Raw genomic sequence first — 17,694 nt, forward strand, 5'->3', positions numbered from 1 at the left:
TCATGGCGAACCAAAATGGAAGAGGTTAACCTTTCAAAATAAAAAAAGAAAAGAAAAGGTTAACATTACACCGCATGTGTCAACTAGTACCGTGCACGTGTTTTTATTTTTTTCATTTTTTGGTAGAAAGGAGGATAACATTAACAACTAAACAAACTCCAAAAAGGAGTTAACATGTCGATCATACAAGGTACGAACAGAATCTAAATTAATTAAGAAGTAAAGCAACATTCGTGGGGACTCAATAAAGATAGTAAAATCCTGGGAGAAAAGGGCTTTCCTTTTAGCTAGACCATTAGCACACTTATTAGCTTTTTGATAGCAATGTTGAACTCTAACTAGAAGGATTTCCTTCAGTCATTCTCTGCCGTAATCACAATAATATCGGTACCATTCGGGTTCCCAGCCTCCTTCTCCACAAGATCAACAACCATCTTCGCATCTAACTCACGTGTTACATTTGTTGCCTGCATGTTACATGACTCCTTTTAAGTTTTCGTTTGGTAATGACTTTTAGTTGGCTTACTTTTACCACTACTGTGGGTCCTTAGCTTGTTTTTAGTATCAATAAATATATTTTTTTTGAATAACTCTTTTTTTGTATTATACTTGAGCATGATGAGATTTATTATAGAGTATTTGATAAAATACTTTTCTTGATTGTCAAATTTATAATTTTGACAAAATTTTTGCGGATAGAAATCTCAACAATTGGTACGGGTTTCTTCCGGAGGATCCAATGAAAGGAGAAAATGCCAGCAACTCAGGGTTCGCATGCATTCTGAAAAAATCTCAACAATTTCAACTATGAACTGTGGTGGTCGTGCATGAAGTCACACTGGAAGGAAATGATTTGTGAGAAGTTACGTGCCAAGAAAGCATGGCCCCATCAAAAAGCTCTTTACTTGCTCAAGCAGTACATGGAGGATAATATGCTAATTCACATATATCAAATACAAATATAACAAAGGAGGCACGGCTCACAGTGTCACACATTAGAGTGGTGCTCATGAGGTAGCAATTAATTCAGCAACTCATCCTATTTCATTTCAAATTAATGGAAAAAAATTGTTAAAATTTTAGTGTTTGAATTAAAGACTTATATTTCAGCTCCTGCCTCTCACCTCACAACCTCACAAGAACTTTGAACTTGTGAAATGACCATTATACCAAGTAGGTGTGGTGTTGATTATGGTTATAGTGTTAATATCTTACTTTATTTGACAAAATTTAATGTATTGTCCTAATACGTAGTTGATAAAAGCTCTGTTGTGGGAAAATATTTACTTAGAGTAGGGTCTATTTGGTTGGAATTGTGGAAATTAAAAGGATAGAAAAAAGGGGAAGGGATAGAAAAATGAGAGGGTGAAAATATTTAGTTTTCTATTATATGTGCTTGGTATAAATCAGTGACAGAGTCAAGATTTTAGTCTAGATGTGGCAAAATTAAATGACAATATTAAAAGTGAAATTAATCTAAAAATATTAATCAACGATAATAACAAAATAAATAAACAATTGTAAGCAAATATGAATATATTTCATATTATTAAAATAAATAAACAAAAATAACCAATTCATAGCTACTAAAAAATTTATAAACTGATGGAGTGAAAATGTGATTAGTGTTACTTAAAAAATATAATGAATAAATGTTTGAAATTATTTTTTGTGGATTGGTGACATGCCAATTTGTAAGACATAAATAGTAAAATTTGTAGTATTTCTAGCATCATTCAAGGATAAAATACTATGAAAAGTATCATAAATAGTGAAAATGATATAAATAATGATATAAAATAAATAAATAAAAATAGTGAAATGGGTGCAACACATAGGACAAGACAAAAGCTACTTGTAAAAATAGTGAAATTGGTGAAAAACTTACGTAGTTTGGCATTTGAGAACCTTTTTTTCTTTTCTTTTTCCTGTGTGTCAGAGTCACTTTCAACTAAGTAGAAGTCATTTTTTTTCATTTTTTTTTCCTCCATGTCAGTAAGAAATTACTTTAGACTACATATGCTAGAAAATTTTAGGAGGAGTCAGGGGGGAGGTGCCTCCCCTCCCCCCCCCTCTGGCTTCGCCCTTGCTATAAGTAGAGAATTATATCTATATTAAATAAAACAGAAAGTAACACATTTTTTTTATTAAAAAATTGTGTATGAATGGTACTTCATTTATACATTTTTTTTTTTATATATAGAAAAAGACAGGAAGTTCAAGAACCCAAAATTTATTTGTCAAAAAAAAAAAAAAAAACTAGCTAACTGTTTGAGAAAAGAAAGGACAAGCACATAATAAAAGAAAAGAAAAACGAAAAAGAAAAAGAAAAAAAAACCGAAGAGAGGATAAGCACAAAAGAAAAAGGAAAAAAAAAAAAAAAAAGATAAGCGCGCACAAATGAAAAAAAGAAATCGAATGAATATATAAAAAGACAAAAAAATATTTTTTTTAAAAAAAAAAGACAAAAGAAGCGGAGTATAAAAGGACAGTTAGCCTAGACAACTATGGCATTTGGGCATTTTCACTTGTGTATTCATTCGGAACTGGGGTGATTTAATTTTGGTGGACTAAGAGAAAAAAAATTGTCGGGTTCCATTATTTTTATCCTCTCTTTTCCCTCCAAACTAAACACACATTATTTATTTTCTCCCCTCCATTTTCTATTCACTTTGTTTTCAACTCAACCAAACACGCCCTAAATTCATATGAAAATGTTAATTTTGTGTATTAGGTAGATCGTTTTTATTAGTTCAAAGTACAACATTAATTTCCATTTCCTAAGTTGCATTTCTTTATGCTCATTTTCTATAGTGCAATTCAATTTTGATCTTGTGTTCAATGACCATGCCAGAACGATGAGAACATGGACTATTTTCATAGGAATTGCAAGGAAAAGTATAATACTAACTTTTTTACAATGAAGTTAAGAGTTTTGTAACTTAACTAATTGATACCTTCTGGTATTTTCAACGGGGACACTAGAGTTCAAAAAAGATGAAAGCATGAATTAGAAGAAATTGTGTGTTTGGGCTAGAATTGTTAAAAAAAAGTTTTGTTTTTGTTTTTGTTTTTGTTTTTTTTTTTGTATGCGCAAATAATCTAGCTATTTAAAAAAAAAAACAAACTAGTTTTTAGCTTTTCGTAACACATTAACATAAAAGTTACTAAAAATCAATGTTATGAATACTGTTTCGAACCTTTGTTCGGTTTGTCTATTGGAATGAAATATTTCATTACCGACCTGTTTTCACATACACACACAGACACACACACAATATTTCCAAAAGATAATTACTAATTACTAAAGCATATACAAATAAGTAAATGATAGGGTCATTATTCCTTTAAAAAATATTATTTATCTATACTCTTATACTACCATTGATTGGGTGCCTTTTTTTTAATTTTATTCTTCAAGGTTTAGTACCATTTGAAAGTTTTTAACTGCTAGCTCATGTAATAGGTTGATTGGTGGATCACGGGGCACTATTTGCTATAAATACAAAAAACGTGGAACTCTTCCCTTGATAAAATAATGATGACACATTTATAGTTTCATCTACCCCGCTCTATTTGCTATAAATGCAAAAAACGTGGAACTGTTTTGATTACACATTTATATCTACCGCACCCAACTCCATTTCCTCTATCCGAATACAGCTACTGGTCTCCGCGTTTTAAAATTCTTATTACACTCTCCCTGCCTCTTTTTTGCTGCAAAAAGCAAATATGCGAAGGTTGAAGTTTCATGAGTAATTCACCTCAGACACAGAATCATCAAAGGTCACCTTCAGTTTTTACCCCCTCTCTCTTCATTGTCGTAGAATTTTTGGTTATAATTGATGCCGTGAGTTAGAATAGAATCAGTGTTACTCAGAAGAGTCAGTACACTGCTACATGTAATGCTAAAAAAGAACAAATTTCATTCCGGTATATGCTACCTTGTTGTGAGTCTTGTAGGAACGAACCCATGATTTCTTATTGTTACTCACCCACAGCGCAAAAAACATTGTTAGATCATAACAGGCGGAGAATTTATCTAAAAATGACTTATATTAGATTGTGTATAATTGTGTAAATTTAAATGTTTGTTACAATAATTGTGTAAATTTACACTGATACTATTTATTTCATATTTTTTATGGTTATTCTTTCTTTATCTCAAGATGTATATCGAGATAAAGAAAAAGAGTGGATGATAATTATCGTAAGTGAAAAAAGAGAATCAGCTAAAAAAAAAAAATTGATATTTTAATGAAATGTAATGTAAAATAGATAATCTGATGTGGAGTGTTTTGATAATTAAATATATAAATAGAAAAGGTAGGTTCTTATACTAAAATAAAAAAAAAAAAAAAAATTGTAAGAGTCGATTTGAATGTTCTTGCCTACCCATTACCAACATTCAGTAGTGGCTCTAGGATTTTTTATTTATTTTTTTTTTCTAGGGGGTCAATAAGAAAATAAATCTTAGATAGAAAATGAATCTTTTGGTCTACAATATTTCTTTATTACAATTTTGTTCATAGTATTAACAAGAAAATAAAATATAAACTATTAGTTCATTTGACATACAGTTTCTGTTATTACATTTTAAATTAAATATGTTGAAACTCAAAATAATTGAAGATGAGTAAAGAGATGAGTTATAATTTGTTAAAGAAAGAGTTACTTGTATTTAGATTAAATAAATTAAGAGAATTTTCTAAATTAATAAATAACATGTAGGTTATGTGAAGGGTTGGAAGACTATATATATGGCTATGCTATGGACTAATTTCATATCAAGAGTGAATAAAAAAAAATAGTTAAAAGCAAAGAATACTGTGTGAGAGAGTAAATTCAATAAAATTTCTAAATACTTGAGATATTTCAGGCCAAAGAAAAGTGTTCTTCTGGTGGAGTTTTGGGCTTGAACACTTTGTGCAGAAGCTGTTCTAGCCATACAATATTTGTTGGACTGTTGTATCCTGGGGGAGATAAGTCAGAGAAGGTCTGCACCGGTTACAAAGATTAGCCAACCAAGAGCTTGAATCTCCTTAAAGAGAGCGAGTGTCGCGTCTTAGTCCAAATAGTGTTGTGTTCATATCTTCAAATTAATAATATTCAACGTATTATTCAATTTGTCTTTGTGTTATTTCTATTATTATTGTGTTTACACCAATAGTTTTATAATACAATAAATATACTAATTATTATTGCTAAGGTGAAATCTTGAAAATCATTCATAGTTTTCAAATATAGTTTTCAAATACAATAAAAATATTAATTATTATTACTAAGTGAACTTTAATTATTATTGCTCAGAATTCTTCCATCTATTAGTTTGTTTTAACTCTTTACAATTCTTATATTTAACAATTCAACTCAAATTTGACAACTATTGTTCTTTGTAATTGTATTAAGTGTGTCTAGGTCTTGATTATAAGTCAACTTATTACTTCAACTTTTGTCCTATTATTTGCGGGTTTCATGTGAATTTCTACTTATTTTATACTTTAAGAAAAACAGTTAAATAAACTATTCCCCAATGGATCTTAAGAAAATTTTTGTTGTGTTAACATTTATTTTTATCTTCACTCAATCACTCTTGGCTTCTCCCACGCCCTAGTCACCACTCAACAAATAACAAATTAAAAGTACTTCAAATTTAGTAACTAATTTTTATTTTCAAGGTTTCAGATTAAATTGGCTTGTTGTTGAGTTCTTTTTTTGGTTTAAAAATGCCAAAATATTAATAAGAGGATTATATTGAAGATTATTTTAGTTGTGATTAAAAAAAATTAAGATTAAAGTGTTCAAATTTTTATTTTAGAGGGTCAAACAAAATAAGCATTTTATATATTATATATTATATACTCTTTTTTGCCAAGTTGTTCATTTGAACCCACGGAACGAGGCTAGCACCGCCCATGCTGACATTTTATGAATTTATAATGTACTACTAGCACACTTTTGTTTACCTTGCAAATTTTTTTCCCTGAATCATTGCGCTCTAGTCTGTCGTGCATGTTCCTTGTTGTTTCCCCACTTCCAACGAACAGTCAAAACAGATAAACACTATTTTATCAAACAGTCAAACAGATAAACAAAATTTTATCGAACTGTCAAACTAATAAAACTGTCTGTACACTCGAAGGCGTCCTGCCAATACTCCTGTAACTTTGGTTTGATAATGTTAATTTTCCTTTTAACAAAAAAAAAAAAAAAAAAAAAATAGTATTTTATATTCTTTACCGCACCAAAAAAAAAAAAAAAAAAAAAACTAGTATTTTATATTCTTTACCGCACCCTCCCGTTTATATATAATATAGCTTTACTCACGAGTCACAGTAAAAATAATTTAGCTAAAATGCAAAATTCACTTTTTAAGTTTCACAATTTTTCATTTCATTCCTTTAAGTTTGCATTTTGTCATTTCAGTCTTCTAAGTTTCAATCTTTCTCAATTTAGTCTTCCGTCAATATTCTGTCCATCACTACCGTTTATCACCTTATTTTATTTTTTCTTAAATTTAGAGAAAATCGTTAATTTAAAATTAAAAAAAAAAAATAGAGGAACCCAGTAAAGCTCTAATACCAGCAGAACTTGAGGAAGAAAGTGAGAGATTGACGCTCATTTAACCCCAGTAGAAAGACTCTTCCTCCAACCTAAAATAAACCAAAGAATCCACTGTGAAATCGAGTTAAAGAACCCATAAACCCAGACTAAACCCATGTACTCAACTCAGTGATGCTCAAGCACCCAAGGTTCTCTAGCCTCATGGTCTGTGACTCCAGTGGCTGAGAACACAGGCACTGCATTGAGAGACCGAGAGGGAGGGGAGGTATTTTGGCTGGAGTCAAGTACATCTCCAGGAGAGGAGCACCGAGGATTGGCCTGAGGCGAGCTGCCGAGTAGCTTCTCTCCCTCTCGATCTCTTGACCTCTCAGTCTGTCGATCTCTTTTTCTCCCTTTGGATCTCACTTTCTCCCTTTAGATCTCAATTATTGATGGGTTAGACAGTTAGGCAGGAGTGGGTAGTGGGGTTTCTCCTTATTCTTCAGATGGTTTGTGTTCTTTAGATGGGGGATGGATTGGGTTTTTTTGTTGTTGTTTTTTTTTTTGTTTTTTCATTAACATTTTTTAATTAAGAAATAAATAATTAAATATAAATTAAATATTCAATAAGGGAAAAATGAAATCGTTTTTGGAAAAATTAACGGTAGTGATGGACAGAATATTAACGGAAGACTAAATTAAGAATGACTGAAATTTAGAGGACTTAAGTGATAAAATGCAAACTTAGAGAACTGAAATGAAAAATGGTGAAACTTAGCGTGCGAACGCTTCCCAAATGCACGTTTTGTGTTTCAGGTATTTTTTTTTTTTTTTACTTTTTGAGCTGGAAAGTTTGACTTTTCTCATGAACAGTGCATAGTGTGCATTGTTCACAGACTCACAAATTTTATTTTTCAGCAACTTTTTCATTAAAAATAGGTTCTACGGTATTATTCATAAATTTAAAAATTATTTTGTTATAGTATTTTTTAGTTTTTAATTTTTAGCTATATTTAAACGGACTCTTAGAGGATGAATTTTTCATTTTAACCAAATAATTTTTATTCTTTGAGATAGGCTCATATACGCGGGGGAGTGTTGCATGTGGGGTCCATCGCTTGTGAGGGGAGGACGCTGAATTTTCTCTACAAACACAATCACATCTGTCAACTGACGGATCGATTATTCATATATTCCATTCGGTGTCTGTCAAGCTAATAGTGACGGAAGGAAAAGTCAACAAGCTTTTACAATGAGGATTTGAAGATGGCCAACGAGAGTGAATCTATATTTATTATTATAGAGAGAATTACAAAAGATCAACTCAAACACACAGTGCTTGAAATACTCCAAAGCGAAAAGGTTCAAATTTATTCTGATAATTAAGAAGGTTGGAACTAATTTGCCTGACAACCAAATTGGTCTGCATGTGTGAGATCTGGGTTAATCCATATTAAGGGTCCATATACTACCGTCGTTTAAACAACAATGGTTAGGGTACATTTTTTTTACACTTAGGCTGTGTTTGTTTTGGGTGAAAAGCATTTTCGGAAATGCTTTTCTGAATTTACGGGTGTTTGGTTGCACTGAAAAATCGATTTTCCGGAAATTAATTTCCGTTGACTGCCGGTCAAAGGTGAAAATGGATTCCGTTCCTATTTTCACTTCAAATCATATTTTCCACGGAAATGCTTTTCTGAATTTACGGGTGTTTGGTTGCACTGAAAAATCGATTTTCCGGAAATTAATTTCCGTTGACTGCCGGTCAAAGGTGAAAATGGATTCCGTTCCTATTTTCACTTCAAATCATATTTTCCGGAAAACAAAAAAACGGAGAGCACGAAGAGGGAGAGGGAGAAAGAAACAGAGAGCACGAAGAGGGAGAGGGAGAAAGAAAGAGAGAGCCCAGCGCTCATCGCCGGCGGCCACGAACCGCCGATCCAAGCCGAGAGACCATCACCGACGACCACGAACCCACGATCGCGCCTTCGATACAGTCGCACCTTCGATCGCGCCTTCGATCCAGTCGCACCTTCGATCGCGCCTTCGATCCAGTCGCACCTTCCATCGCGCCGCGCCGTCGCCGTCGATCGTCGATCCCAGCGCTCTTCGCACCGGCGAGTCGCACCGCGCCGTGCCGTCGATCGTCGTCTTCCTCGATCTCTCCGTTTTTTTTTTTTAAGTTTGATTGTTGTTTTTGTTTTTTTTTTTTATGAACTGATTGTTGTTGTGTTGTGGTTGTTGTGTTGTTGTTGCCGGAATTTGGTGTTGTTGTTGTTGTTATTGTTGCGTTGTTGCCGGAATTTGTTGTGTTGTTGAGAAAATGTGAAAAATTTTCCGGAAAATAGCATTTTTAGAATACATCCAAACACATGAAAATATTTTCCACAACAATTTTCATAATTCAACCAAACGCTTAAAAATATTTTTCTTTTTCGGAAAATAACATTTCCGGAAAATATGTATTTTCCGGAAAACGTTTTACACGAAACAAACACAGCCTTAATATTATTTAAATAACACCTATTTATTTTCAGACACCACCAATAAATTATTGGACTTCCCTAAATATTTTTTACTATTATTATTAACCATTCTTCATTCCATCACAAAATTGGACTACAAATATAAAACACTATAAGACCCAATATTTTTTGTAAAGCCTAATCCCAAATTATTTATTTTATTGAGCATAAAATCCCATTCTTTTCTAAAGCTCAAGAATTTTTATACTTAACAATATTTGAAAAGCCCATGATTCAAATACATGGCAAAACAATTTTATCAATGCATGGAATTCAAATCCATAATCAAAGCCTATGATTCAAACATATGGCAAAAAATTTTTATCAATGTAATTCAAATCCATGATCAAAGCCCATGATTCAATCTCATGGCAAATCAGTTATCAAAAAACCTAATTCTCACTAGTAATATTAGAAAAAAAAAAGCCCTGTTCTCACTGGCAATATTAGAAAAAAGCTTCGTTCTCACTGACAATATCAAAAAAGCCTAGTTCTTACTAGTAACATTTAAAAGCCCATTTCTCACTGGCAATATCAAAAGCTCAATTTACATTGGTACTATTTTATCAAAAGCCTAAGATTATTAACACTTGGCAAAAAATATTGTCATAATTAATTCACTTAAAAATCCAATGATGAACAATTTTTCAATTTCTTAAACATTACTATAATCTATGACAATCATCTTAAGAGCTCATGGAAAGTTATTTATCCTAAAACTATGATATTTATCTCATACCACATTATAAACCCATGGAATTTATATCAAGGAAGCTGATACCGTACCGTACCGGCCAGTATGGCCGGAATTTTTTGTACCGGTCGATGAACTGGTACCGAAACACCTTCAAAATATACCGCTCAAGATACCGGCCTATATCGGACAATACCGGCCGTACCGGAGTATACCGGATGTTTCGGCCGGAAAAGAGAAATTCGGCCAGTACAAAAACTAAAAGGAAAATTAAAAGAAATGCATGATTTGAACAAACCCTAGTGCAGCAAGTTGCCACCACATTGACATTGCCGATTAGATCTTCTTCTTCCTTTTTTTTTTTTTCTTCTTCTCATCTGTTTTCCTTCTCCGTTGCTCTGACTTCTTCTCTTTTTGGCTGAACAAAAATAATGCTATGTGGTTTCTCTTTCATTGTTTTGTGTCTTATTTGAAATTTCCTAAGTCCTTTCCTTTCTTTTCAATTTTGAGCCCCACGTTATGTGATGCATTAATTGCATCACATCAATAGAACTTTTTTTTTTTTTTTTTTAAGTGGCAACTTTTTAATTTTGTTTGTATGAATATGCAATGAGTAATTAAGTTTTTTGTTTTTTATATTGTGTTTTTCTTTTTATACAATGAACAATTGAACTGATATTTTATAGTAAATAGAGATTTTTGAAGTAATATTTTATGGTAAATAGAGATTTTGTGTGTGTGTGTGTATATATATATATGTTAAATATATAAAATAGCGGTAAATCCGAAACGGTACACCGGTATTGACCGGTATCCGAAATATATCGTACCGCTGGCCAAACCGGTACAGCCTCCGGTATGGTATTGACTTGCTTGATTTATATAGAATCCATGGTCACTATTTATATCACAACATTCATAAAATTTATTTTCAAAGCTCATGGTAACCATTCATCCTACAAGCTCATCATTTAAATTATGACGTGATTATCAGGAACCATAAACGTTACTTATGATATGAAATTCATCATTTCAAAAAATAGTAAGTGTTATTTACAAAAGTATTTTGAAATAATTAAGCTTATGTTGTTATTTTAAATGTTACAACTCATTGCCCAAAGTCTCACTACAAATATCTATCTAAACCAAAATATTTACTAATAATAAGAGTCCATGAAGGATGAAAACCCATGGCAATATGTGTCATTGATGTTTATTTTGTAGGTCCAAATATGCTATAAAAAAGAGAACAAGCCCAAGTAAGAAATGGGATGAACATAGCCCAGCCCAAAGGGTCCAGCCCACGTGAGCAAACTCGATCCAAAGAACTCTAGAAAAGGCAGATGACTAAAAATAGACAATCAACTTGGTTCATCCTTGATCAAGGTCCAGCTAGAGGCCTCTACAAGAGAACCAAGTCTTTGAGGATGAACTAGGGGCTGTCCCATCAACTTTTTGTCACCCTCTACCCAACGTGAACAATGCCTAGAGGTTGTAACAACAGCTGAAGTTTAATGGGTGATGGAACTTTATCATTTTCCTCAACGGCTATATCTCTAGCGAAAGGGGAGTTGTAACCAAGTTACCCAAATCTCAACAAATAAATGCTACGAATGTCAAAAACGTTTAAGAAATGGTTCATGTGCCAAGCCTATGAATCCTAAAAGGGAAAATTTGGGAACATGTAGTTTGGAGGGCGTGAAAGGATCTCTAGCAAAACTCTCTAAAATAGGCTTAAACTTTGACACCTGGCTTAAGGTGTTAAAATCTTACTTCATAGGGTCCAAATCTTAGTTGCAGCACTAGCATCATTCCTTAATGCCTATCTTAATCTCATTGGTTGAATATAACCTTAGAGATCCAAGCATTTAATGCAAGATTATGCTGATTTTACTAAAACATAAAAAATGAAGGAAAAAAAGTCGATCAATTACCACGATGAAGAATTGAAGATGGCCAACGAGAGTGAATCACATTTATTATTATTATTAAGAGAACTACAAAACATCAATTCAAAGAGAACTAGGCTGTTTTAGCATCAACTCAAACCTCAGTGCTTGGAATTCTCCAAAGCGAAAAAGTTCAAATTTATTCTGATAATTAAGAAGGTTGGAACTTGGAACTAAATGTCAGACAACCAAATTGGTCTGCATATGAGATCTGGGTTAATCCATATTAAGTTTAACGTCCCACAAAGGACTTGAGCCAGTTTGTAGACTTCTTAGGGATTCTGTTCAAGTTATTAAGGTAATCTGTGTAAGTAAGCCCAAATCTCACGTTGTAGCCTGACCCCATTTCCATGCAGTCCATTAATGCCCACATGAAGTATCCATTTACATTTACCCCCTTCCTGCAGTCAAACAACAAATAATCTTTATGATGACTTTGTTTTATGGAACAAACTTGTTTAATGGTCCTTTTTATGCATAATATTGCTATCATCGAAAGGTAATTGTTAGTACTTAGCACTTTGAACTTACTTCATGGCTTCTGAAATAGCAAAAAGATGGCTAAGAATATGTTGAATTTGCGCATTATCATCTAATGCAGTCTCAACTAGGATAGTATCATCTCATTTATCTGGATATCCTGTTTTAAAGTATATATAACTTGATTATATGTCAAGATAAATATAATATTTTGTAATGTGTCTTTTTTATTTAATACGGAAAAAAATTAAGGAACCATTTTAAGTTACTAACCATTTTCAGTAATGTAAAACTTGGGATTGTTGTATTCATGCTTCATATAAATCAATGCATCCCTTAACCCTTGTGGATAAACATAAATTTCACTGCTACCTGGTGTCTAGTTTAACAATGAAATAACATGTTCTTAGATGATGTCTTCAAGTCATTGAGTTTAATTAATGTGTAAACAATTTAAAACAAAACAATCTTACCGGATCACCAATGGGTTTCCCATTTCTATCAACTATGACAAATGCAACAAACAGGAAAGAAGAATTAGATAATACTAGCTATCAAAATCATATCTATGCCAAATTCAATTACAAGCTAAATTAAGTTGTTTTGCAAAGGAAACCACAAAGTTTACCTTTCAGCTCAGCATATTGCTATTGAGTATTGCTAGTATAGGTATCATCTTTATCAAATTGTTGGGAAATCGCGTATTTGGAAGTATAGTAATTGTACCAATAAAGTCAAAAGACCCTTTAATTAAATCCTTCTCCACTTCTGTGAATTTTAGAAGTCCATCTCTTATCAAAGCCTTCATGATGAATGGGTAATCTCCAAACACTAATGGTTCCATAAACCTATACATATAATGGGGAAAAAAAAGTAATTAGACATGATTTTTTTGTCAAAATGATTTGATTTTACATATGTGTGTGTTTTATTGACTGGTAAATGTTCTAACCATCCAACCAAGAAGTCAAATGCTCTCTCAGCTGCATCTTTATCATGACGTGTATCTCCATGTGGCTCAAACCATTGCGTCACTATCGAAATTCCAACTTCTCCTCCTTGGGTTTGCTATGAATAAACAAAACTTTATATTATATATATATATATATATATTTTTTTTTACAGAAATAAAAATGCGAAATTAGTCATTCTAAAACAAAATGGGTGTCAGCTTTTGACTGGCTTGGCGGAAATGCTGCAGAATGAAAGTGGAAAAAGAAAAAAAGGATTTAATTAGATATTAGCTGGTATTTTTCTTTGTAGAGCTTAGCAGCTGCGGCATGGGATAATAGAATGTTATGGGTAGCAAGGTATGGATCTGTTGCTGGTTTTGGATTTGGGTTAGTCATCCCAATTTTATAACCGTACTGCCCAAAGACTTGAGGCTCATTGATAGTAGTCCAGTGCTTCATTCGGTCACCAAAATATTGGTAACAAATGTCGGCATAGGCTTTAAAATCATCCCTATTATTAATAGTAAGGCAGCAACCATGTACATTGATTAATATCTTAGGAAATTTTGATAGTTGAAGCGATTAAATAAGAAGTCTGATCATCAACTAGAAGAACGTGAACCTACACAATCGGACTGCTGAAGAAGCCTTTGTATTTGTCTTGCAGTGCTTGAGGCAAGTCAAAGTGGAACAGTGTCACAAATGGGATTATCCCCGCATGGGGAATTCAGAGTCTCATTTTTTGAGCAGTTGGAATGGTAAAAACTGGTTTGAAAATTTAGGAACAAAAAATGGTCCTTGCATATATGAAACACAAGCGGCTACTAGCTAGGGTTGAAAAGTTAAATATTGGTTCATACCATTTTTTATCAGTTCATTAATGTTAGAGATATATTAACCCATTAGCATAAGTCCAAACTTAATTCTACTTTGTGTGCAAGACAAGTCTCCTACTTGTACTGGAAGTCTATTAGTTTAAGGTTTAGTCTACTATATATACACATGTTATGATTCATTGTAACACAAGATTTGTACTACACTATAATATATTATTGATGTAGCCCTTCTGAGTTTTCTTTGTGGATGTAGGCTGTTAGGTTTATGTTTTTGCTTCCACATCCATACTAGCATATTCAACATGGTGTATTAATGCTAATATTTAACAATTAATAAAACTGTTGTAGAAATTGATTCCCTCTTGGTTTACTCCACCAGCTACGGTCCCATCTGCATGCAAGTTGATTATATAAACAGAACATAGATTTTCTTTAATTTCTTTTCATCTCTTTTAATTTGAAATATTTGGTTGATTTGAGGGTGGCATATTTCGAAGAAGAAAGTACCAGGAAGGATTCTTGACCAAGAAATGGAGAATCTGTAAGTGTCTGCCCCCATTTTTTTCAGCAATTGCACGTCCTCCTGTGATGCCAACCAATTAGAGAAAGAAAAAAAAAATACACTATAAGCTACAAATTAGTGACTAGAAAATGAAAACATTTTACACAAGCTTATTTTCTGAATTTAGGTTAGTGCAAAAACTTGTTCTACTTATAAAGCTTTCATTATTGTTATAAAGCAGATAAAGAATCCGAGCTACATATTAGCAACATTTCCTAATTGGAACTTCATGATTCAATAATGTATGTGTATAGTGTGACATGTTATTTAAAATTTTAAATAATGTAACGATAATATTTTTTTAGATTTATAATATATCTAATTTGATTCATAAAATAGTTCCATTCTAAATAAGTATAATCATTTTTCATTCTGATAATAAACAACAAATATTTTCTTTTGGTCGAACTTAGGAAATGAGATGTGATGAGCATATAAGATCTAAAAAAGGTCAAACTTTTTTAGGTAAAAAAAAAGTCACTTTTGAAATACATGGGTAGTGCTTAAGTGCTTTAATTATATTCTATCTTTAGTTTTCTTGCTTTGATCATTTGTAGAGTAGACTTGTTTTTATCATTTATTGATAACTATGTAACAATATTCATGTATACTTTGTAACGATTGTATGAATCAACTGCAATGTCCTTATCGCCAACTCCATTTTGGATAAAACGATCCCAGGTGCTTGGTCCTCTCCCTCCTTCATCACCTGCTCCTTCTGTCTGCACCATGTCATTACATGTCAACTATATATGCAACACAAGAATTCTATAATATGGATGTATGTGTATTTCTAAGAGAGAGAGACACCTGAAGAGCAGAAGTGGAGCAACCAAACTTGAAATCAGCGGGGAAGTCCTTTCTTGTTACTTTCTTGGGTTTAGGAATTACTGTAGGCTGGACTGCTTGGACTCCATTGAGAACTTCATCAACAATTGTAGTTGGTGGAAAAACATGTCCTTTCCAACTTCTAATGGTAAACCTCAAATTCTTGTTCTCATTTCTCTGAGATGGGACTCTACGAGTTGCTCCAAAAATAGTAGTTTCTGATTTCTTTAGAGAACCCATATTGGCCATAGATAGCCTCATTGGCAATGCAAGGTTAAGTGCCATATTGAGAGAGAGAGAGAGGACTTTGAAGGATGGTTAAAGATGTAGAGCTGAGCGCTATTTATAGATTTGAAGTCATGAAAGAGTTCGAAAATTTTGCTTGTCTTCATTAGCTTTGTCTCATACACATAGTTATTGAGTGCATCTATGCAAGTTGAAAATTAAGAACTGCAAGGGATCAATGAGATTTGAAAGATTGATATAATTTTTTAAATAGATTTGGTCATAAAAAAAAAAAAGGGCAGATTATAGAGATGCTCAACCTGTAACATTCAATAATTAAAGATAATGATAAACTTAACATGTAAAATATCTAATAACTTTTTATTAACTTAATATTTTAAAATTTTAACTATTGAACTATATGTTTTTTATGTTCTTAATATGCATATCAAATTTTGCGTAGATATCATTTACTATTTGATTTAAATTTATCTTACGCATAATTTTAAGATAAAACCTTTTTTTTTTTTTTTTTTTTTTTTTTTTAAAAAAAAAACACCCTTCATATTTAAACATTTTATAGATAACAACTTCATGAAGTAATTATTGATTTTTGATCATATTGAAATTATGCAAATATGAAAGGTATTAGAAAAAAAGAAAGTTATCCAATTGTAAATTTATCAAAATACCCTTTTAATAAAAAAAACATTAAGTGATATAATATTGTTAAAAGTTATGGTATTATAACTTTATGTGATGTTATACAACTTTATAATTTGTCACTAGAAGAATATTTTGACCAATCAACCATTTGATTACATATTTTTATGCTTTTAATACCTTGCCTTGAATAAATACTCCCATTTTACATTACAATTCATTGCAAACCAAAGAAAAAAAAAGTATACATAATTACATTACACTTGACAAATGGGTGTGGGTAGGTTGTCAAAAAAGGAGAGAGATAACTTAGAAAAGAGACAAACTCATTGGAGAAATATTGATCAAGTTCCAATGAGTTACAGGGTTTTCAATATCGAATTGGTGATAATGAGTTGACCAAATCTGCAAAACGTATCTGGCTGGGGATAGCTCTGCCAATTCTAAAACGAGCTGTGTTCACATTTGGCATATACGCCATCTAGATATTCATATTTAAATTGTCTAATACATGACAATGTAGCATTTAAAAAATAGCATATTATATTCACATGATTCACATTGTACCCCTATAAGATTTGGTTGTGAGTTTTGTGACGTTACTTCTCAAGCTGTTTTGAAGGGCAAGAGAACTTGGTTACCATCATAATATTATTCTCAAAGGGAGAAGAAATTTGGAACTGGATTACAATGGCAAGAAAAGCCCAAATTGGCAGGCGAAGACAATGATAACAGACCTGTACTATCTCACCCAACAGGGGATGAGATTCACCACTATTTTGGTCCCTAGGGTTATCTTATAAAATGCCAATGATTTGGCCTCAGCGGCTGTTAAGGTGCCTCTCCATCATTACTGGGTTTTTTTCAGCATTTTTCTAATGATCTTCCAACAGCCCTTTGCTTTTTTAGACTCTTCTTTTGTTTATTAATGTTAACATCAGTAAATAAAAAAAAAAAAAAAATTTGCGGTGAATAAAACTTAAAAACAAGAAACTAATATAAAATTTTTCAAATTAACTTTGTCCAAATAATACATATATTATATATAAGCTTTCATATTACTGGTGCTAAGATGATTCCCTCAAGATCGCCAATATGATTAAATCAAAGGGAAACAACATTTTAACTCATATAGTATCATACCGTATACTACTATAATAAAATTTAGATCTTAAAAAAATTGTAATCTTATTAGTATCTAATGTGGGACTTCACTACTTAATTATCAACACCACTCACATGTAAATATCACAAAAAAGCTTCCCCTTCACGTGTGAGCCTTCCATCAAGTATCAAGTCATTTGTAGCACCTTAGTTAGATTCTCCCTTGAATGGAAGCACATTTTCTATATAATTCAAGTGTCATGCATCACTATCATCAATAGTGTGCCCTTTACCAAGTCATGCATCACCATTAGCAGCATGCACCTAGTAGA

General features: G+C 32.2%; 1 pseudogene; it reads right to left on the minus strand.

Moving 5' to 3' along the window:
* Nucleotides 1–11,797: 11,797 nt before the first annotated feature.
* LOC111992524 (beta-glucosidase 24-like) lies at nt 11,798–15,809 on the minus strand (annotated as a pseudogene).
* Between the last annotated feature and the right edge of the window lie 1,885 nt (nt 15,810–17,694).

This window comes from Quercus suber, unplaced genomic scaffold (assembly GCF_002906115.3).
Source record: "Quercus suber isolate HL8 unplaced genomic scaffold, Cork oak 2.0 scaffold_115, whole genome shotgun sequence".
NCBI lineage: Eukaryota > Viridiplantae > Streptophyta > Magnoliopsida > Fagales > Fagaceae > Quercus > Quercus suber.